The sequence below is a fragment of the Anomaloglossus baeobatrachus genome (genome assembly GCF_048569485.1).
Source record: "Anomaloglossus baeobatrachus isolate aAnoBae1 chromosome 4 unlocalized genomic scaffold, aAnoBae1.hap1 SUPER_4_unloc_1, whole genome shotgun sequence".
In the NCBI taxonomy this organism is placed as follows: Eukaryota; Metazoa; Chordata; class Amphibia; order Anura; family Aromobatidae; genus Anomaloglossus; species Anomaloglossus baeobatrachus.
In genome coordinates this window covers 1-23004 of record NW_027441783.1, presented here as the reverse complement: position 1 = coordinate 23004, position 23004 = coordinate 1, and positions in this window count along the sequence as shown.

The following is a 23004-nucleotide window of genomic DNA, read 5'->3' as shown; positions in this document are numbered from 1 at the left end:
ATGTGACATGGTGCCCGCAATCTTTTTCAGCCAAATTTCCTTTCCAAAATTCAAATATTGCTCCTTTCGTTCCAAGCCCTCCCATTTGTCCAAACAAAGGTTTCAGACCCCATGTGAGGTATCACCGCGCTCATAAAAAAGTGGTTAACAAACCTTGAGGTCACATTTTTGGAATTACCTCTTGAAAAAGTGAGAAAATTGATGCTAAAGCAACATTTTTGAGAAAATTATTAAAATTTTCAATATGACAACGTAACGTTAACAAAATCTGTGAAGTACCTGTGGATCTAAAATGCTCACTATACCCCTAGATAGAAGCCTTGAGGGGTCTAGTTTCCAAAATGGTGTCACTTGTGAGGGGTTTCTTCTGTTTAGGTACCTTAGCGGACCTGTAAATGCAACATGGTGCCCGCAATCTATTTCAGCCAAATTTGCTTTCCAAAATTCAAATATTGCTCCTTCTGTTCCGAGCCCTCCCATTTGTCCAAACAGAGGTTTCTGACCACATGTGGGGTATTGGCGCGCTCATAAGAAAGTGGGGAACAAGTTTTGGGGTCCATTTTGTTGTGTTATTTCTTCTAAAAGTGAATAAATTTGGGTTAGAGCAACATTTTTAGGTAAAATTTAATTTTTGCTTTTTTTCATTCCACATTGCTTTTGTTCATGTGAAGCACCTGAAGGGTTAATAAACTTCTTGAATGTGGTTTTGAGTACTTTGGGGGGTGCAGTTTTTATAATGGTGTCACTTTTGGGTATTTTCTGTCATCTAGGCCTATTGAAGTCACTTCAAATGTGATGTGGTCCCTAAAAAACTGGTTTTGTAAATTTTGATGTAAAAATGAGAAATCGCTGATAAACTTTGAACCCCTCTAACGTCCTAACGAAAAAAACTTTTGTTCCCAAAATTGTGCTGATGTAAAGTAGACATGTGGGAAATGTTATTTATTAACTATTTTGTGTCACAGAAATCTCTGGTTTAACGGTATAAAAATTCAAAAGTTGAAAATTGCAAAATTTTCAAAATTTTTGCCAATATTCAATTTTTTTCATAAATAAACGCAAAAAATATTGTCCTAAATTTGGTACTAACATGAAGTACAATATGTGACGAAAAAACAATCTCAGAATCACCGGGATCCGTTGAAGCGTTCTAGAGTTATAACCTCATGAAGTGACACTGGTCAGAATTGCAAAATTTGGTCTGGTCATTAAGGTGAAAATTAGCTCCGTCACTAAAGGGTTAAATAATTATCTTGTTTACCTTCCCCGTGGTGGTATATACAGGGCTGAACCAGCATTTGTGTATACAAATTATGAAAAGATTAGGAATCACTGACTGTGCTTCCTCCTCTGGATCCAAGGAATGTGATCACTAGGTGTAGGGAGGGTCGGACTGGGGCACCGGGACACCGGAGATTCCTCTGGTGGGCCCTACCTCCAGTCCAGCACTGCAGCTCCTGCACATAAATTAGTGCCTAACCTGCCCAGTATTCTTCTAATCACGTGCACTGAGGGGTGCTTGCTTTACTTTTTACTTGACCCCGGCAGGCAGCCTGCAGCACTACTGAAGAACAACAAGGGGATGTGCAGTGCAGCGCCGTCACATCACCTGCTGCTGCCGCTTGTATTGATCTCATTGCGTGCACTGCTGCTAAGATACTGAGCGTGTGATCACATCAGCCAGCAATCACAGGCAGGGTGGCAGCTGATGATCCATGGTCACCTGCTCCCTGCGTCTCCGGCTCCTCTTCCATGGGTTCAAATCCCTGGACAGCGATGGTCTAACACTGATTAGTTGCAGTGCACCCAATCAGTGTTAGTTTTCTTTGTGTGACATCACAACACAGCCGAAGCAAGATGTGCTGCGATTGGGTCAAGTGACTGCCCAAGCAGCACCAAATGTTTATGCAGAGGAGCAGAGGGACAATACTGGCCGGACTGCCATGTGGTGTGAGGTAATAATGCCTAGTTCTACAGCCACTACCATTAAGTGCCCTGACACAGTTAGGAGAGGGGCCTTCATGCAATTTAAGGTGACACGGGGGACGCGTCCCACAGTATATTTGAAATTTCCTGTGGGCGCCCTCCCCCACTGTCATCTCACATTTAATTTTCTGTGGGTCCCCTCACCCACCATGTCACCTTTAATTTCCTTTGGGCCCCCACCATGTCACCTCTAATTTACTATGGGCCCCTTCACCTTTAAATTCCTGTGGGCCCCCTCACCCACCATGTTACTTTTAACTTCCTGTGGGCCCCCTCCCACAATATCCTCTCTAATCTACTATGGGCTCCATCCCCCACTGTGACACCTCAACTTTAATTTCCTGTGTGCCCCCTCCCCCACTTTGTCACCTTTAATTTCCTTTGGGCTTCCACCATGTCACCTCTGTGGGCACCCTCACCTTTAAATTTTTGTGGTCCCCCTTCCCCACCATGTCACTTTTAACTTCCTGTAGGCCCCCTTCCCCACTGTGTCCTCTCTAATTCCCTGTGGGCCCCTGCCCCCCACCTTGTTCCCCCTAATTTCTTGTTGGCCCCCTCTCCCACCGTGTCACCTCTAATTTCCTGTGGGCCCTCTTCCTCACTGTGAGGTGGCCCAGAGGAAGTTAGAGGTGACAGTGGGTGAGGGGACCCTCAGGTAATTAAGGGTGATATGTGACACTTTTCCAGTTCCATGGAGCTGACAGGAGCGGCGGTGTCTGCTGCAGCTTCTGTCACCTTCATGTAGCAGAGCTGGATGCGATGCTGGACCTCCGTGGATTACGCCGGACATGGTGGGCTTTTTCGGGCTGAATAAAGTGGTGAATGAGAGTATTTATTAGTGTTTTTTATTGCAAATAAAGGATTTTTTCAGGTGTGTGTGTTTATTCACTGTAACTTACAGATTACTCATGGAAGGTATCTCGGGGAGACGCCGGACATGATTAATCTAGGATTTAGTGGCAGCTATGGGCTGCCATTAACTCATTATTACCCCGATTGCCAACGCACCAGGGCAAATCGGGAAGAGCCGGGTACAGTCCCAGAACTGTCGCATATAATGTATGCGGCAATTCTGGGCGTCTGCTGACTGATATTGTTAGGTTGGGGGGCTCCCTATAACGTGGGGCTCCCCATCTTGAGAATACCAGCCTTCAGCCGTCTGGCTTTATTTGGCTGGTATTAAAATGGGGGGGGGGACCGCACGCCGGTTTTTTTTAATTATTTATTTTACTGCACAGAATAGAAACGCCCACCGGCTGCTGTGATTGGGTGCAGTGAGACAGCTGTCACTCAGCGTGGGGGGGTGTGTCTGACTGCAACCAATCACAGGCGCCTGAGGGCGGGGAAAGCAGGGAATACGAGATTGATTAATGAGCGGCCGACATTTTCAAAATAGTAAAAGCCGCCGGAGTTTTTATAACAGCCGTGCAGCGCCGCGCCGGAGATCGGGGAACGGTAAGTATGAGAGAGGGCTGCTCACGTCAGTCACTCAGGGGATTAGCGGTCAATGGTGAATCCGTTACGGGTGACCGCTAATCAGTACGCGGCACCCAGACAGCCGCGGCATGACAATGAAGTCGGGCGAAGTTCACCCGAGTTCATTCTCATCGCGCAACTCTGTCTGCTGTCAGCCGACATGTATCAACGACATTGTGCATCACACACACGGATATTCCACACGGACATTCCACACGGACATTCCACGTACACATGCACGGTCATTCCACACGCACACGGTCATTCCACACGCACACACGGACAGCATACGCCATCACACGGATGTCATACGTACTGGAGAAACGCCCCAAAAAAACGGAACGTGAGACATGTACGTTTTTTATGCGGAAGTGTGTTTTCGGCCTAAGACACTAACACAAATGAATCCCGTCCCTCCGTACACGCCGCACTTCCGGGTTCAGTGGACCCTGTCTGCTCCCCCAGCTGTTGTACAGGGCCGGCCGCCCGCTGCATAATGTCATTATAACACACATGGCCGCGCACAGTGAATTGTGCGTGGCCGTCTCCTGCACTGTGATGTGGCCGGACACACTGACACATTACAGGCGCAGACAGTGCTGACCGGCCACATAGTACAGGAGACACGGCCGTGCGCAGTGCACAGCCATGTGTGTTATAATGGCGTCATGCTGCGCGCGCTGCCTCCGAAGAGGAGCATCAGACAAGGGTTGTGGCTGAATCCCAGTAGCTAGAAGGACCTTCCTGGTTAGTAGGCGTGGCCGGCTTGCTGGGTGGGCGTGGCCATGTTTCCTCCCGCCCACTATTATGATGTTTATAATAGAAGTGGGGGTCTGTGGTAAGACCCCCCCCCCCCCCCCGCACCCCTTCCCATTTGGGGATCTTACCTCAGACCCGCGCTTCTATTATAAACAATTCCAGGAGCACGTGGAGTTTGATCTTGGTATCAGCAATGTTGGCCCCGCCCCCTTCTGATCACATGTGCATGACGTCAGCAAGGTCCTTTAGCCCACTGGAGTTTACCTTCAAACAAATATGTGGACGGCACGGAAGACAAGAGAAGAAGTGTCCCCCAATCATCATCAGTAAAAGCCCCCAGTATGTGTGTATGGCTGTGTGTATATGATTGTGTTTCTCCATTCTTGTGTGTTTACATGTTTGTGATTGTCTTCAAATATGTATATGCTTCTATGTGACTATATCTGTGTACGTGTCTGTGTATAGGTGTGTGCAAATGTCTGTGTATGTGTACACATCTGTGTCCTGTGTGTTTACATGTCCGTGTTTCTGGGGTTGTATGTGTGTAAGGCTGTGTGCTCACGATCAGTGTTTGCAGCGTAGGAAGCAGTGTGTTTTCGCTGCTTCCTAAACGCTGCATTGTACAGTACAAGCACAGTGGATGGAATTATAGAAATCGCATGCCCACTGTGCATGTACAGCGTAACCTGACCTGCGGTGTAGCTTTCCATGCTGCAGCATGTCACTTTATTGCTGTGGAGCCACGAGTGTTCTTTACACAGAAAACAGAGAGAAAGACCGCAGCAGCCCGAACCCTGATCGTGGGCACAAGCAGCTGCGGTCCCTGTAGATAGCACACATGGTAGCTGCAGTCCCTGCGGATAGCACCAGCGGCAGCTGCAGTTTCTGCAGATAGCGGCAGCTATTGACCCTGTGGATAGCACCAGCGGCAGCTGCGGTTCCTAAGGATAGAACCAGCGGCAGCTGCGGTCCCAGCGGATAGCACATATAGCAGCTGCAATCCGTGCAGATATCACTCACGACAGCTGTGGTCCCTGCAGATTGTACCAGCGGCAGCTTGCGGTCCCTGTGGATAGCAGCAGTTTGTGGTCCCTGTGGATAGCACCAGCGGCAACTGTGGTCCCTGCGGATAGCACTCATGGCAGCTGCTTTCTCTGCGGATAGCACTCACGGCAGATTTGGTCCCTGCGGATGGCACTCATGGCAGCTGCAGTCTCTGCGGATAGCACCGGTGGCAGCTGCGGTCCCTGAAGATAGCACATGTAGCAGCTGCGGTCCCTGAAGATAGCACATGTAGCAGCTGCAGTCCCTGTGGATAGAACTCACTACAGCTGTGATCCCTGCAGATGGCACTCGTGGCCCTGCAGGAGAGGACATGCTGCGTCTTAGGCTATGTGCCCACGTAGCATATTTTCATGCAATTACGCTGCGCTCTGCACTGCAGCGTAACTGCATGCGTCCTGCGTCCCCAGCACAATCTATGAAGATTGTGCCTAATCCATGCCCACGTTGCATATTAGAACGCAGCGCTTCGGCTGCTGCCAAATCACTGCGTTCTAAAAAGCAACATGTCACTTCTTTCATGTGCGTTGGATGCAGGTCCCGCTCTGTCCATGGAAGAGGCAGCATCCAGAGCGCATTAAATCGGCTTTTCATTACGGACTGTTTCTGCAGCGATTTGAAGCGCACGTGTGCTGTTCAAATCGCTGCAGAAATTTCTGCACGGACAGAACGCAACGTGGGCACATAGCTTTATAGTGTATTGTGGTGTATGCGTAAAACATTTGTATCTTTAGGGCACAACACTAAGGCGGGTTTTACACATTGCGAAATCGCTAGCAATTGCTAGCGATGTCGAGCGCGATAGTACCCGACCCCCGTCTCACATGCGATATGTAGTGATTGCTGCCGTAGCGAACATTATCACTACAGCAGCTTCACACGCACATACCTGCTCGGCGACAATGCTGTGACTGCCGAACAATCCGTCCTTCAAGGGGTAGGTGCATTCGACGTCACCACGACGTCACTAAGCGGCCGGCCAATATAAGCGGAGGGGCGGAGATGAGCGGGACATAACATCCCACCCACCTCCTTCCTTTCTCATTGCCAGTGGACAGGAGATCCATCGTTCCTGCGGTGTCACACATAGCGATGCACCCCCAACGATATTATGAAATGGAGCGACGTATCAACGATCAACGATTTTTGACGTTTTTGCGATCGTTGATCGTCGCTCCTAGGTGTCACACGCTGCGATGTCGCTAATGACGTCACCCCGAAGATATATATTGTTGGCGATGTCACAGCGTGTAAAGCACCGTTTAATCTATAAGGGTGAGTGCCCACCATCAGGCTTCCTTATGGTGTGGATGCAGCGTACTTTCTCTTTTGGAGACGCTAGTCTCCTGAGTGATCAGGGTGACTGACAGCGGATTGTCGCTGTGTTCTCCCGCCCAGAGCACTATCATCGCTGTTAGAATAAATTGACATGCTGCAGCACGGAAACTCACGCCACAGGTCGGTTTATGGAACGCCTAAAAGAAGCCCAGGGGGCAGGAGATTTCTATAAATCCATCAACTGTGCTTGTACTGTACAATTTAGCATTTTGGACACAGTGAAAACACTTTGCGTCCAAAACGCTGTTGACACTGATCGTGGGTACGCAGCTCAATCACATATGTGTTTGGGAATTTCATTTGTCTTTCTATGTTTATGAAAAGAAAAGTGAAATTAACCCCTGCAGTGTGACGTAGCTAAGTGAACTTAAGGCCTCCTTTACATGTCTGTGTGTCTGGTACGAGTTGTATCCGTTTTTTTCACTGTTACCACGTGTACCCATTATAATCTATGGTGCTGCTCGCATGTCCATGTGTTTACGAGGACCGCGTGTCCATGTGCTTCACATGGAGCAGTCTGTTTTTTCTCCAGCAGCACAGATGACAAGGGCCATTAGAAGTCTATGGGGCTGTAAAAAACACGTACAGCACATGCAGTGTACAGTCCATGTGCCATCTGTGTGCTGTGCGTGTTTAACATTGAAAATGTAGGAGAAGCTTTCTAATTGTTGTGTATGTAGTTAGCTGGGATATGGTACTGTATCTATTTAGCAAGTGTGGTTTTGCATCTATATAGTAAGCTCAGTTATGGTACCATATTTAAGCAATAAGTTAGTTGTGGTACTATGTGTATGCAGTAAGCTTGTTATGTTCCCATATCTATGTAGGAGGCTTGGTTCTGTTGCGGTTTCTATGTAGTAGAATAGTAAGTACAATTCTGTTACTGTATGGATACAGTAAGATCGGTTCTGTTCTCCATCCTTATCTCTGTATTAAGCTCTCTTCTGCTCCAATGTCTCTGTAGTAAGCTCGGTTCTGTTCTCGTATCTCTGTAGTAAGCTCGGTTCTGATGTCGTATCTCTGTAGTAAGATCGGTTCTGATCTTGTATCTCTGTAGTAAGCTCGGTTCTGATCTCGTATCTCTGTAGTAATGTCGGTTCTGATCTTGTATCTCTGTAGTAAGCTCAGTTCTGATCTTGTATCTCTGTAGTAAGCTCTGTTTTGATCTTATATCTCTGTAGTAAGCTCGCTTCTGATCATATATCTCTGTAGTAAGCTCGGTTCTGATCTCGTATCTCTGTAGTAAGCTTGGTTCTGATCTCGTATGTCTGTAGTAAGCTCGGTTATGATCTTGTATCTTTGTAGTAAGCTCGGTCCTGATCTTGTATCTCTAGTAAGCTAGGTTCTGATCTTGTATCTCTGTAGTAATGTCGGTTCTGATCTTGTATCTCTGTAGTAAGCTCAGTTCTGATCTTGTATCTCTGTAGTAAGCTCTGGTTTGATCTTGTATGTCTGTAGTAAGCCCAGTTCTGATCTCGTATCTATGTAGTAAGCTCGGTTCTGATCTCGTATCTCTGTAGTAATGTCAGTTCTGATCTTGTATCTCTGTAGTAAGCACGGTTCTGATCTTGTATCTCTGTAGTAAGCTCTGGTTTGATCTTGTATGTCTGTAGTAAGCCCAGTTCTGATCTCGTATCTCTGTAGTAAGCTCGGTTCTGATCTTGTATCTCTGTAGTAAGCTCGATTATCCTCCCATATCTCTGTAGTAAGCTCCTTGCAGTTCCCGTATCTTTGTATTCATCTTGGTTCTGTTGCAGTAAGCGCGGTTCTGTTCCCATATATATGTACCAGTCTGTTCGTAAAGCCTGTTACCTCTGCTGCTTTAATGCAGCGGCTAGAGATAAATAGGCCAAAGGTGGGCCGCTACAACTTGAGGGCCATTGCCTTATGATTTCCCCCCAGGCTAAAATGTGACAGCCAGCCCCTGCCTGGCGTGCAGCGACGTGCTGACGCTGCAAAGGTCACGGCAGTGTCGTGAGGTTGCTCATCCTGCTGCCGCCTGTCAGCGTGGCTGCAGAGTGCCGCGGAGGATGACGGAAGACAGAGGAGAGGCTGCCGGTGCTTGGAGTAGGTAAGCGCTCAATAAGCCGAAGAAGCAGGGAGACAAGAATCTGTAGGGCAGAAGAGCCGCATAAGATGGGAACTATTTGGGAAAAGGAGCCACATGGGATGGGATCTGCAGGGGAAAGAGGCCATAATGGGATGGATCTGCAGGGCAAAGAGGTCATAATGGATGGGATCTGCAGGGGAAAGAGGTCATAATGGGATCGGATCTGCAGGGGAAAGAGGTCATAATGGCATGGGAGCTGCAGGGGAAAGAGGCCATAATGGATGGGATCTTCAAGGGAAAGAAGCCATAATGGGATGGGATCTGCAAGGGAAAGAGGCCATAATGGGATGGGATCTGCAAGGGAAAGAAGCCATAATGGGATGGGATCTGCAGGGGAAAGAGGCCATAATGGGATGGGATCTGCAAGGGAAAGAGGCCATAATGGGATGGGATCTGCAAGGGAAAGAAGCCATAATGGGATGGGATTTGCAGGGGAAAGAGGTCATAATGGGATGGGATCTGCAATGGAAAGAGACCACATGGGATGGGATTTGTAGGGGGAAAGGAGCCACATGGGATGGGATCTGCAGGGGAAAGAGACAACATGGGATGGGATCTGCAGGGGAAAGATCACATGGGATGGGCTCTGCACTGGAAAAGCAGCCACATGGGATGAGATCTGTATGGGGAAGGTCGTCTGTTCTAATTTTAGCAGGGCTACTTTAGTAATAATTTTTTAAAATTGTAGATAAACCGTTTAATACAATAAGAGTGACAGTGACTGGAACTACTGGTGCTGGACAGGAGAGTGACGGTATAGGAGAGTAATAAGGGGAAAGAGATTTTACTTTAAATTACTTGTATTTTTTTTGGTTGAGGAAAGTGCGTGAAAATGGGTGTGGCTAACAAAATGGGTGTGGTTACAGAATGGGTGTGGTTTTCAAATGGGCTGGGTTTACAGAGAACCTGTTGTTAAAAATTTGAATCCCACCCCTGCTTTAGCCGTGGTTCAGGGCCGCCGGAGGACCGCACTGTACCTTTAAAGGGAACCTGTCACCAGTTTTTTGCCCTATAAGCTGCGGCCACCACCAGTGGACTCTTATAGGCCCGCAACACACATCCGTTCCTCCGGTATGATGTGTTTGGTACATTTTTGCACGTACCGGAGACCCATGTTATTCTATGGGTGATGGCACACACGCGTAAAATCACACGGAACGTGTGTCCGTATGATAAGTCCGTGCGTGCGTTTTCCCGCACGGACATGTCTATTTTTGGTGGTCAGCACGCAGGCACGGACCCGCTAAAGTCAATGGGTCCGTGCCTGCATTGACCGCACACGGAGCATGTCCGTGTTCAGCACATTTCGTTCGTGTGCATTTTTAAACTAGCGATCTATTTTTTTTTTTTATTTTTTATTAAAGTCAGTCTACTTACGGTACCTTTTTTCTGCTGTTCTCAGTCATACTTACATTGTCGCTCGGTCTTTTTCTTCCCCCGGCTCATACTTACCAATCCCCGATCACCAGCGCGGCGAGGAACAGCTGTGCCGAAAATACGCGGCTTCAATTCATTTGAAAATGCCGGCCGCTCATTAATCAATCTCGTATTCCCTGCTTCCCCCGCCCACCGGCGCCTATGATTTGATGCAGTCAGACACGCCCCCACGCTGAGTGACAGCTGTCTCACTGCACCCAATCACAGCAGCCGGTGGGCGGCTCTATACTGTGCAGTGAAATAAATAAATAATTAATTTAAAAAAATGGCGTGCGGTCCCCCTTCATTTTGATTCCAGCCAAGATAAAGCCATACGGCTGAAGGCTGGTATTCTCAGGATGGGGAGCCCCACGTTATGGGGAGCCCCCCAGCCCAACAATATCAGCCAGCAGCCGCCTAGAATTGCCGAATACAATAGATGCAACAGTTCTGGGACTCTACCCGGCTCTTCCCGATTTGCCCTGGTGCGTTGGCAATCGGGGTAATAAGGAGTTAATGGCAGCCCATAGCTGCCACTAAATCCTACATTAATTATTGCAGGCGTCTATGAGACACCCCCAATGATTAACCTGCAAGTTAAAGTAAATAAACACACACAACGAAAAATCCTTTATTTGAAATAAAAAACAATGACAAATACCCTCATTCACCAATTTATTATGCCCCAAAAACCCATACATGTCCACGTAATCCACGGAGGTCCAGCGTCGCTTCCAGCTCTGCTACATGAAGGTGACAGGAGCTGCAGAAGAACACCGCCGCTCTTGCCAGCTCCACACAGCAACTGAGGGGAGTAGCGCGATCAGCTGAGCTGTCACTGAGGTTACTCGCGGCCACCGCTGGATCCTCCACCTGTGACAGCAAGTCTCCCGAGTGACAGCGATGAAGTCACAGGTGAGTTGCGGTCTCGGGTGGAGGATCCAGCTAGCCGGGGGTAACCTAAGTGACGGCAGCGCTAATCGCGCTGCTCACTTCAGTCACTCAGGGGATTAGCGGTCACCGGTGAGTCCTTCACGGGTGACCGCTAATCAGTATGCGACACAGACAGAGCCGTGGGATGACAATGAAGTCGGGTGAAGTTCACCCGAGTTCATTCTCAGCGCGCGACTCTGTCTGCTGTCAGCCGACATGTATCAAATGACATTTTACCACACACACGGACATTTCACACGGACATTTCACGTACACATACACGGACATTCCACACGCACACACGGATAGCATATGCCATCACACGGATGTCATACGTACTGGAGAAACGCCCAAAAAAAAAACCCATGTCACACGTACATTTTTTTATACGGAAGTGTGTTTTTGGCCATATACAGCATTCTAACATGCTGTATATAATAGCCCAGACCGCTGTGTAGAACATAAAAAACACTTTATAATACACACCTTAAGAAGTTGCTGCGGTGATGTGGCTCAAATGGGCGTCTCCGTCCTGCGGTGCTGGCGTCACCTCTTTCAGCCATCTTTGTCCTCCATCTTCTGAAGCCGCGGTGCATAACACGTCTGACGTCATACACACTCGCCGGCATTCAGGTCCTGCGCAGGTGCACTTTGATCTGCTCTGAGCAGGGCAGATGAAAGCATTGTAGTGCGCATGAGTGGGACCGGTGAGTGTGTATGACGTAGGGTGCATCATGCACACAGGCTTCAGAAGGAGGATGAAGATGGCCGAAAGAGGAGGCGCCGACACCGGAGGATGAAGATGCCTATTTGAACCACATCCACTGCAGTGACCGGTTTAGGTAAGTATTATAAAGTGTTTTTTAAGTCCTACACAGTGACCTGGGCTCTTATATACAGCATGTTAGAATGAGAGCTTGAGGGCACGAAACCACAAGTATAACCACAATTCACTTATATTGAGTGAGGCGGCACACATCTAATTAGAATGTGGCTGGAAGTAGGCAAATCGCATACTTGCGGTCCTGTGACTGCTTGCTCATGGCATGGGAAAATCATTACAGCGTGCAGTCCGCAAGCTGTGAGAATTCAGAAGTCTGCAGTCATATAGAATAACTACAAATTTTCATTGTGGAAATGGATAACCCCTTTTATAATAAAAGTAAGCCCTGTAGCATGCCCAATCCTAACAACCTGTAATATACTGTTGTATGTATGTAAGGATTCAGCTCTGCTTGCCAATTCCAGAAGTGGTCACATGACCACATGCAGGTCATTTTCATACTTCCAGTCACAATTAGCTTCTCTTCCTGCTTCTCTTTATGGGCTGTAGTATTTCACTAAACATTGAGAGAATTATGAAGAGCAGCTCATCGGCATAATGACTACTCAAACCACATAAGCCATGTATAGGAGGGGGCGCCAAACTGAACGATCCACCTCTGGTACTGTATATGGTATACTGTGTACAGACATCAGCTGCTATGTACTGCTCCGGAGATAATACAATAGAGAGCACATTGTTAATTTTAGCAACCATTGCTGCCAGTGAAAACGTTCTCTTTCTGCATTTTTACTATTCCTTTGCTGTCTTAATATTGGGATCAATAAAAAAATATGAGTAACTTTACTCTGTGTATAAGTGGCTGCTGTGAGTGATCCTGGACTGTATCTGTATTGTACTGTGTGTATAAGTGGCTGCTGTGAGTGATCCTGGACTGTATCTGTATTGTACTGTGTGTATAAGTGGCTGCTGTGAGTGATCCTGGACTGTATCTGTATTGTACTGTGTGTATAAGTGGCTGCTGTGAGTGATCCTGGACTGTATCTGTATTGTACTGTGTGTATAAGTGGCTGCTGTGAGTGATCCTGGACTGTATCTGTATTGTACTGTGTGTATAAGTGGCTGCTGTGAGTGATCCTGGACTGTATCTGTATTGTACTGTGTGTATAAGTGGCTGCTGTGAGTTATCCTGGACTGTATCTGTATTGTACTGTGTGTATAAATGATGGCTGTGAGTTATCCTGGACTGTATCTGTATTGTACTGTGTGTATAAGTGGCTGCTGTGAGTTATCCTAGACTGTATCTGTATTGTACTGTGTGTGTATAAGTGACGGGTGTGTTATCCTGGACTGTATCTGTATTGTACTGTGTGTATAAGTGACGGCTGTGAGTTATCCTGGACTGTATCTGTATTGTACTGTGTGTATAAGTGGCTGCTGTGAGTTATTCTGGACTGTATCTGTATTGTACTGTGTGTATAAGTGACGGCTGTGAGTTATTCTGGACTGTATCTGTATTGTACTGTGTGTATAAGTGACGGCTGTGAGTTATTCTGGACTGTATCTGTATTGTACTGTGTGTATAAGTGACGGCTCTGAGTTATCCTGGACTGTATCTGTATTGTACTGTGTGTATAAGTGACGGCTGTGAGTTATCCTGGACTGTATCTGTATTGTACTGTGTGTATAAGTGGCTGCTGTGAGTTATTCTGGACTGTATCTGTATTGTACTGTGTGTATAAGTGACGGCTGTGAGTTATTCTGGACTGTATCTGTATTGTACTGTGTGTATAAGTGACGGCTGTGAGTTATTCTGGACTGTATCTGTATTGTACTGTGTGTATAAGTGACGGCTGTGAGTTATCCTGGACTGTATCTGTATTGTACTGTGTGTATAAGTGACGGCTGTGAGTTATCCTGGACTGTATCTGTATTGTACTGTGTGTATAAGTGACGGCTGTGAATTATCCTTGACTGTATCTGTATTGTACTGTGTGTATAAGTGACGGCTGTGAGTTATCCTGGACTGTATCTGTATTGTACTGTGTGTATAAGTGACGGCTGTGAATTATCCTTGACTGTATCTGTATTGTACTGTGTGTATAAGTGACGGCTGTGAGTTATTCTGGACTGTATCTGTATTGTACTGTGTGTATAAGTGACGGCTGTGAGTTATTCTGGACTGTATCTGTATTGTACTGTGTGTATAAGTGACGGCTGTGAGTTATCCTGGACTGTATCTGTATTGTAGTACTGTAAATCTGAGTGTGGAAGAACAGGATAAGATAGATCCAAGCTCATTGGATTTATATCTAAATGCTACATTTCGCGCTCTACTGTTATAACTAAAAATGTTAATGTTATTGGGCCCCCACCAGATTTTCCGCCCAGGGGCCCCCACCAACCTTAATCTGGCCCTGGGGTTACCTGCCGCTTCATCAGGGGGAAGAGGAAATGGTAGCTTTGGGAGGGCAGAGGGTGTGGTCGCCCCGGACCCCGTGCTCAGACGGGGCCCACCCGCAGCTACAATACTGATAATTAAATGTGACACTGCACCTTTAACCCCTTCACGACCCATGACGTAGATATCCGTCATGGATCATGTGAGGTTAATCCCCGACCCCTGCCGTGGGCAGGCTGGGGCAATTCGCGCACATTTCAGCTGATTTCAGCAGCTGACATGTCTGCCTGCAAGTTACAAGTGGATTCGCTTTCCACCCACAACTTTTAACCCCTTACATCTCTCTGCCAAAATCTGGCAGCGAGATGTATATGCGCGTGGCCATTACTTTTACTTACCCCTGCCCCCACCGGAAGTCACGTGCGTGATCACGTGACATCCGGTGGTTGCTATGGTAGCACATGGTCATGTGATGACGCCTGTAGCTAACATGAGTCACTTTCTCTCAGTGCCGGCATAGTACCAGCACTGAAAGTAAAGCAGCATATCTGCAGATCTCAGTTCTGTAGCTGTAATCTGAAGATATAGCAGAGCGATCAAATTGCTGATCCATGTAGTCCCCTAGGGGGACTAGTAAAATTAAAAAAAAAAAAAGTTTTAAAAAAAGTTTTAAAAATTAAAAAAAATAAAAAACCTAACAGTTCAAATCACCGCCCTTTTGCCCCATTGAAAATTAAAGGGTTAAAAAAATAATAATTAATCTGATCGGTAAACGGCGTAGCAGCAAAAAAAATTCCAAACGCCAAAATTAAGTTTTGTGGTCGCCGCAAGTTTTGCGCAAAATGCAATAACAGGCGATCAAAACGTAGCATCTGCACAAAAATGGTACCATTAGAAACATCAGCTCAAGACGCAAAAAATAAGCTATTACTGAGCAATAGATCCTAAAAAATGAAAACACTACAGGTTTCGGAAAATGGCACAAAACATGCTCCACTATTTTTGGGCAAACTTGTGAATTTTTTTAACCCCTTAGATACAAGTAATCCTATACATGTTTGGTGCCTACAAACTCGCACCGACCTCAGGCAGCACAACGACACATCAGTTTTACCATATAGTGAACATAGTGAATAAAATATCCCAAAAACTATTGTGCGATCACAGTTTTTGTTGCAGTTTTTCACACTTGGATTTTTTTTGCTGTTTTCCAGTACACTAGATGGTAAAACTTATGGTTTCATTTAAAAGTACAGGACGCACCCGAGCAGCACAGTGTGCGTTGCCAGGTCCTATCAAAACGCGCACCTGTCTGCAGAGGATTCCCAGCTGTTCCTCCAGGACCTGCGGGGCTCAGTGCCGGCTCCGCCTCCCTCTGCAGTCTCAGTGATTTCCTCCTACTGCACTGGGAGCTCCGGGCTGGTGGTAAGATGCAGAGAGCATCTAAGTTTGTGTACAGAGAGAGAGGGAAGTGAGGTACTGTGGAGACAGGTGGCAGAGGGTTCATTACTGTGCAGTGTAGGGGCTATATAGTATAGGGGCCTGATAACATGTATGTAATGAGGTGATGTGTGTGGGGGAGGGGGCTATTCACTGTGCAGTATAGGGGTCTGATAACATGTATGTAATATGGTGATGTGTGTTTGGGGAGGGGGGATATTACACTGTGCAGTGTAGAGGCCTGATAACATATATCTAATGAGGTGATGTGTGTGGGGGAGGGGGTTATTACACTGTGCAGTGTGGGGGTCTGATAACATGTATGTAATATGGTGATGTGTGTTTGGGAAGGGAGGCTATTACACTGTGCAGTGTAGAGGCTTGATAACGTGTATGTAATGAGGTAATGTGTGTGGGGTCAGGGGGCTATTACACTGTGCATTGTGGGGTCCTGATAACATGTATGTAATGAGGTGATGTGTTTGGGGGAGAGGGGCTATTACACTGTACTTTGTGTTACACTGTATCAGTGGCGTGCAACTGCTTTTGCCGCCCGGGGCGGTCTTCAAATTTGCCGCCCCTCTCCATTGGCCGTCGATAAGGGTACTTTCACACTTGCGTTAGTCGCAATCCGCCTCTTTGAAAAACAGCGCAATCCGTTAATGGCTTGCGCTGTTTACCATAGACTTGTATGGACGACGGTTTGCGACTAATGTGTCTGCGTTGCATCAGCCACATGACGGATCAGTCGTGGAACGATTGACCGTCGGGCGTCAGGAACGCAGCATGTAGCGTTTTTTGAGCGTCAGAATCCCTTTTTGTTCACTGCGCATGCTCAGCTCTTATATTTAATCATTGAAATCAATGTTTCTCTCTCTCTCTCGGCGGCCGAATGGTCAGCTGATCGCCCGGTGGCCAGCTTTTGAGAGCGTTCAGCTGATTGCCCGGCGGCCGATTTTTGAGTGTGATCAGCTGATCAGCCGGCTTTTGTGAACGATCAGCTGATTGCCCGGCTTTTGAGTGCGATTAGCTGATCGCCCGGCTTTTGAGAGCGATCAGCTGATTGCCCGGCGGCCAGCTTTTGTGAGCGATCAGCTTATAGGCAGTCCGCCGGGTGATCAGCTGATCGTTCACAATAGCCTGCTGCCAGTAAAACAGTACAAAAAAAGGATCGTTGTTTTGGAGCATTTTTGCAGTTGGTCGGTCTCTCTCTTTTTGTGAGTCGGTCTCTCTCTCTTTGTGAGTCGGTCTCTCCCTCTCTGTCGGTCTGTCGGTTAGTTGGTCTCTCTCTGTCGATGTCTGTCTCTCTCTCTCTGTTGATCGGTCTCTCCCTCTCACCCCCTCTCTCATATTCACCGATCACCGGCGTGGCACTGCACAGCTGTCACAAAGCTCCGGCGGCTTTACCTCTTTGGAAAATGCCGGCCGCTCATTATTCCATCTCGTATTCCCTGCTTCCCCCACCCACCGGCGCCTATGATTGGTTGCAGTCAGACACGCCCCCACACTGAGTGACAGCTGTCTCACTGCAACCAATCACAGCTGCCAATTGGAAATTTGTTTTTTTTTATTTTAATACCCCCAAAATGCCGCCCCCTGACACGTGCCGCCCGGGGCGGACCCCCCTTCCCCTTTGCTACGCCACTGCACTATATACTTTGTGCTGCTGGTGGGTGTTATATTGTCAGGGAGAGAGTTTTAAATTGCAGTACTCCTACATAGGTACCGTATTTTTTGGACCATAAGATGCACTTTTTCCCCCCCAAATGTTGGGGGGAAAGTGGGGTGTGTGTCTTATAGTCTAAATGTAGGGCTGCGGGGAATGAGGGTGCTGCGGTGGAGTAGTTCATCGGTGGCATGAGCAGGCTGTAGCAGCACCTGCCGTGACCACGTGGGCCCGCTCATTTCATATACATGCATCCTCCCGCCCATCATCTCTCAGCGCTGAAGCCGGCGCTGACAGATGGGCGGGGGCTGGGCGCATAATTAACAGCCAGTCCTCGTGATCACCTCTGGCAACTACAGCCTGGAGTGATCATGTGTGGCTATATTCACTGCCCCCCGCGCATCATCATCAGTGCGGGGGGCAGTAAATAAGTACAGTATACTCACCGGTCCCTGCAGCATCGCGATCTCCTCCTGTCTGCCGGCCAGCTGATCTGTGTAGAGAGCGGTGAGCACAGCAATGACGTCATCACTGTGCGCACATGGATTCACACACATCAGCGGGAGATAGACAGGAGGATATCGCGAAGCTGCAGGGATCCATGACGGCTCCACACAGGTCAGCGGCGCTGCTGCTGACACAGATAGGAAGATGATCGATGCTGCAGGGAGTGAGGAAAGGTGAGTATAAATGTTTATTTTTTTCTGTGTCTTAGGATACAGGCCATATAGCAGGATGGGGGCACATACCAGGATGGGGGTATATGAGCAGGATGGGGTTATATAGCAGGATGGGGGTATATGAGCAGGATGGGGGTATATGAGCAGGATGGGGGTATATAGCAGGATGGGGGTATATGAGCAGGATGGGTGTATATAGCAGGATGGGTGTATATAGCAGGATGGGGGTATATAGCAGGATGGGGGTATATAGCAGGATGGGGGTATATAACAGGATGGGGGTATTTAGCAGGATGGGGGTATTTAGCAGGATGGCGGTATATAGCAGGATGAGGGCTATACCAGGATGGGGTCTTTATCAGGACGGGGGTTATTAGCTGGATGGCAGTATATAGCAGGATGGGGGCTATACCAGGATGAGGGACATACAGTATATACAAGGATGGGGTTCATAAACAAGGCAGGAGGATCATTACCAGGATGGGGTACCTTATTAGAGAATTTGAGAACATTACCCCCATAACAGTGTCAGCAGCAGATCCTCGTCCCATAACAGTGTGTCATGACCACATTTTTTTTTTGCTTACAATTTTATTTTCCTACATTCCTCCTCTAAAACCAGGGTGCCTCTTATAGTCCGAAAAATACTGTAAATACCTCATTCAACCATTGCTATTTTGCACTTGTGGTGTTACTGGGCTGCATGCAGTAGTCACTTGTTTGCACATAACTTGTCTTTGATCCTTCCTGCATGCAGCTCAGTCCAATCCATAATGTTGTGTCTTGCCCAGTGTTTTCTCGTCTGGTGTTTCTCATTGTCCTGCACATAATATTTATTCTTCATATACTTGCACATGCACTTTGCAGGATGATTTGGGACCTTTTCTGTTAATGCCATATCCCTCCTCTTTTTTCTTATTCTTATGCACTTTATGATATTTTTCAATAAACACTTTTTCTTTCAGCAATAACTCCTTGTCCTCTTGTTTTTTCTTTATTATCTGAGTTGCTGGTTATCCTGGTTGGGGGATATCCTCCATCCCGGTTACAAATGTATTTTAATTGGATGGAAAATAGGAACAGAAAAAGAGGAGTACAAACCTTACATAAAAATTAAGCCCATGTTTCATGAAAAAAGGGGCAATAATTATGTGAGTATCCAAGCAAGAAATTTGTTTTGGCGATATTAATTCTTTAAACGCAACTTTTGAGATCGGATGATTACAGTTTCAAGTCTCCTAAGGGGTCTATTAAATACAGTAAAAAGTTAAATAAAAAAATTGGGAAAAATATGAAAAAAATAAAAATGGCCCAGAAGTTCAAATCACCCTCCTCCTTTTGCCCCATTAAAAATAAAACAATTAAAAAAAATCTGCACATATTTGGTATTGCTACTGTCAGAAATGTCTAATCTTTTAAAATATAAAATAATCTGATTAGTAAATGCCAAACATGACAAAAATAATCAAAATGCCGGAACTACATTTTTGTTCACTGCAACGTCTCAATAAAAAGCAATAAGAGGCAGTCAAAACGTTTTATCTACTCCAAAATGTTATCAATAAAAATGCCAGCTCAGGGCACAAAGAATGAGCCATCACACCCCCAGATCACGAAAAATAAAAATGTTACAGGTCTCGGAAATTGGTGACAAGCAAATTTTATTTATTTTTATTTTTTAAAATTAATTAATATTTTTTTTTAAAATTCCAATTTTTTTTCACTACTTAAAAAAACTATACATGTTTGATATCTATGTACTCGTATTGACCTGGAGAATCAAATTGCCATGTTAGAGGTGGTTCAAAACTCAGCATTACACAATGTTCCAAATTATTATGCAAATTATATTTTTCTGTGATTTTCCTAAATGGTCGGTGCAAATGACAGTCAGTCTAATAAAGTCATCACCCGTTAGAGTATACATTGAATTTTATTGAAGAAACCTCCCAATGAATACAGTATAATCTTCAAAATTAAATAAAAACCCTCAAAATGCACTGTTCCAATTATTAGGCACAGTAGAGTTTCTAAACATGTTATATGTTTTAAAGAACTGAAAATTCTCATTTGTGTAATTTGCAGCATTAGGAGGTCACATTCACTGAAATAAAAAGCTTATTTAAATCAAAAACATCCTAATAGGTAAAGTTACATGTTAATATAGGAACCCTTCTTTGATATCACTTTCACAATTCTTGCATCCTTTAACTTGTTGGGTTAAAAGGAGGGTTTCTGCTTGAATTTCTTTGCCTGATGTCAGAATAGCCTCCCAGAGCTGCTATTTTGATGTAAACTGCCTCTCACCCTCATAGATCTTTTGCTTGATGATACTCCAAAGGTTCTCTATAGGGTTAAGGTCAAGGAAAGATGGTGGCCACACCATAAGTTTATCTCCTTTTATGCCCATAGCAGCCAATGACACAGAGGTATTCTTTGCAGTATGAGATGGTGCATTGTCATGCATAAAGATGATTTTGCTTCTGAAGGCACGTTTCTGCTTTTTGTAGCATAGAAGAAAGTTGTCAGTCAGAAACTCTATATACTTTGCAGAGGTCATTTTCACACTTTCAGGAACCATAAAGGGGCCTATTAGATGTCTCCCCATGATTCCAGCCCAAAACACGACTCCTCCACCTCCTTGCTGATGTCGCATCCTTGTTGGGACATGGTGGCCATTCAGCAACTATCTACTACTCCATCCATCTGGACCATCCAGGGTTGCTCGACATTCGTCAGTAAACAAGACTGTTTGTTTGAAAATTAGTCTTCATGTATGTCTGGGCCCACTGCAACCATTTCTGCTTGTGAGCACTGGTTAGGGGTGGCCGAATAGTAGGTTTATGTACCACAGCAAACCTTTGAAGGATCCTACACCTTGAGATTCGAGGGACTCCAGAGGCACCAGCATCTTCAAATATCTGTTTGCTGGTTTGTAACAGCTTTTTAGCAGCTGCTCTCTTAATTCGATGAACTTGCCTGGCAGAAACCTTCCTCATTCTGCCTTTATCAGCACAAACAAGTATGTGCTCTGAATCAGCCACAAATCCCTTCACAGTACGATGATCACGCTTAGGTTTTTGTGAAATATCTAATGTTTTCATCCCTTGTCCAAGGCATTGCACAATTTGATGCTTTTCGGCAGCAGAGAGATCCTTTTTCTTTCCCGTGTTACTTGAAAACTGTGGCCTGCTTAATATTGTGGAACATCCAGTTTTCCTTTTATTGGGCACCACTAATTATCACAGGTATCTGAGATTGATTTCAGTGATCCAAAGAACCCTGATACACAATACCATCAATGAGTTTCATTGAAAAAAGAAAAATTAATCGCTATGACCCTTAAATCCAATTTGCATAATAATTTGGAACATGGTGTAGTGGCCACATCCATGTTAAACTTATAGGGAAGGCTTTTCTCAAATACCTTAAGTAAATTCTGCCTTTAAGCATTGCTATTGCAAGTCCACTCATCCCCTTCAAGTGACCCCCGGACTCAGTGACCTCTGAGATCCAGTGATGACACATCAACTTCCAGTTGATCCGACATCATCGAGGTGGCCCCAGTCTTCCTGAGTGACTGGGCTGTGGGCAGAGTTTCACCGTTCACCACAGCCCAGCGTCTCATGCTCCCTCCTTCGCTGCAGAGCGCCGCTGCCGCAAGTAGGAGTGACGCTGGGCTGTGGTGAGCGGTGAAACTCTGCCCAAAGCCCAGTCACTCAGGAAGACTGGGGCCACCTCGGTGATGTCGGGTCAACTGGAAGTTGATGTGACATCACCGAATCTCAGAGATCACGGAGTTTGGGGGCAACTTGAAGGGGTGAGTGGACCGCAATAGCAATGCTCAGAGGCAGAATTTACTTCACAAGGTATTTGAGAAAAGCCTTCCCTATGAGTTTTACATGGATATGGCCACTAATGCTGTGTCGTGTACCAGCCGTTTAATTTACCATATAGTGAACATTGTAAATTAAAAAAAATAAAAATAAAAAAATGCCAGCTCAGGGCACAAAGAATGAGCCAACACACCCCCAGATCACGAAAAATAAAAATGTTACAGGTCTCGGAAATTGGTGACAAGCAAATTTTATTTATTTATTTACAAAATTCCAAATTTTTTTCACTACTTAAAAAAACTATACATGTTTGATATCTATGTACTCGTATTGACCTGGAGAATCAAATTGCCATGTTAGAGGTGGTTCAAAACTCAGCATTACACAATGTTCCAAATTATTATGCAAATGATATTTTTCTGTGATTTTCCTAAATGGTCGGTGCAAATGACAGTCATTCAAATTAAAGTCATCACCCGTTAGAGTATACATTGAATTTTATTGAAGAAACCTCCCAATGAATACAGTGTAATCTTCAAAATTAAAAAAAAAAACCTCAAAATGCACTGTTCCAATTATTAGGCACAGTAGAGTTTCTAAACATGTTATATGTTTTAAAGAACTGAAAATGCTCATTTGTGGAATTTGCAGCATTAGGAGGTCACATTCACTGAATTAGAAAGCTATTTAAATCAAAAACATCCTAACAGGCCAAGTTACATGTTAATATAGGATAGGCTTATAGGTTTTTGGGAAATATCTAATGTTTTCATCCCTTGTCCAAGGCATTGCACTATTTGATGCTTTTCGGCAGCAGAGAGATGCTTTTTCTTTCCCATGTTACTTGAAAACTGTGGCCTGCTTAATATTGTGGAACATCCAGTTTTCCTTTTATTGAGCACCACTAATTATCACAGGTATCTGAGATTGATTTCAGTGATCCAAAGAACCCTGATACACAATACCATCAATGAGTTTTATTGAAAAAAGAAAAATTAATCGCTATGACCCTTAAATCCAATTTGCATAATAATTTGGAACATGGTGTAGTGGCCACATCCATGTTAAACTCATAGGGAAGGCTTTTCTCAAATACCTTGTGAAGTAAATTCTGCCT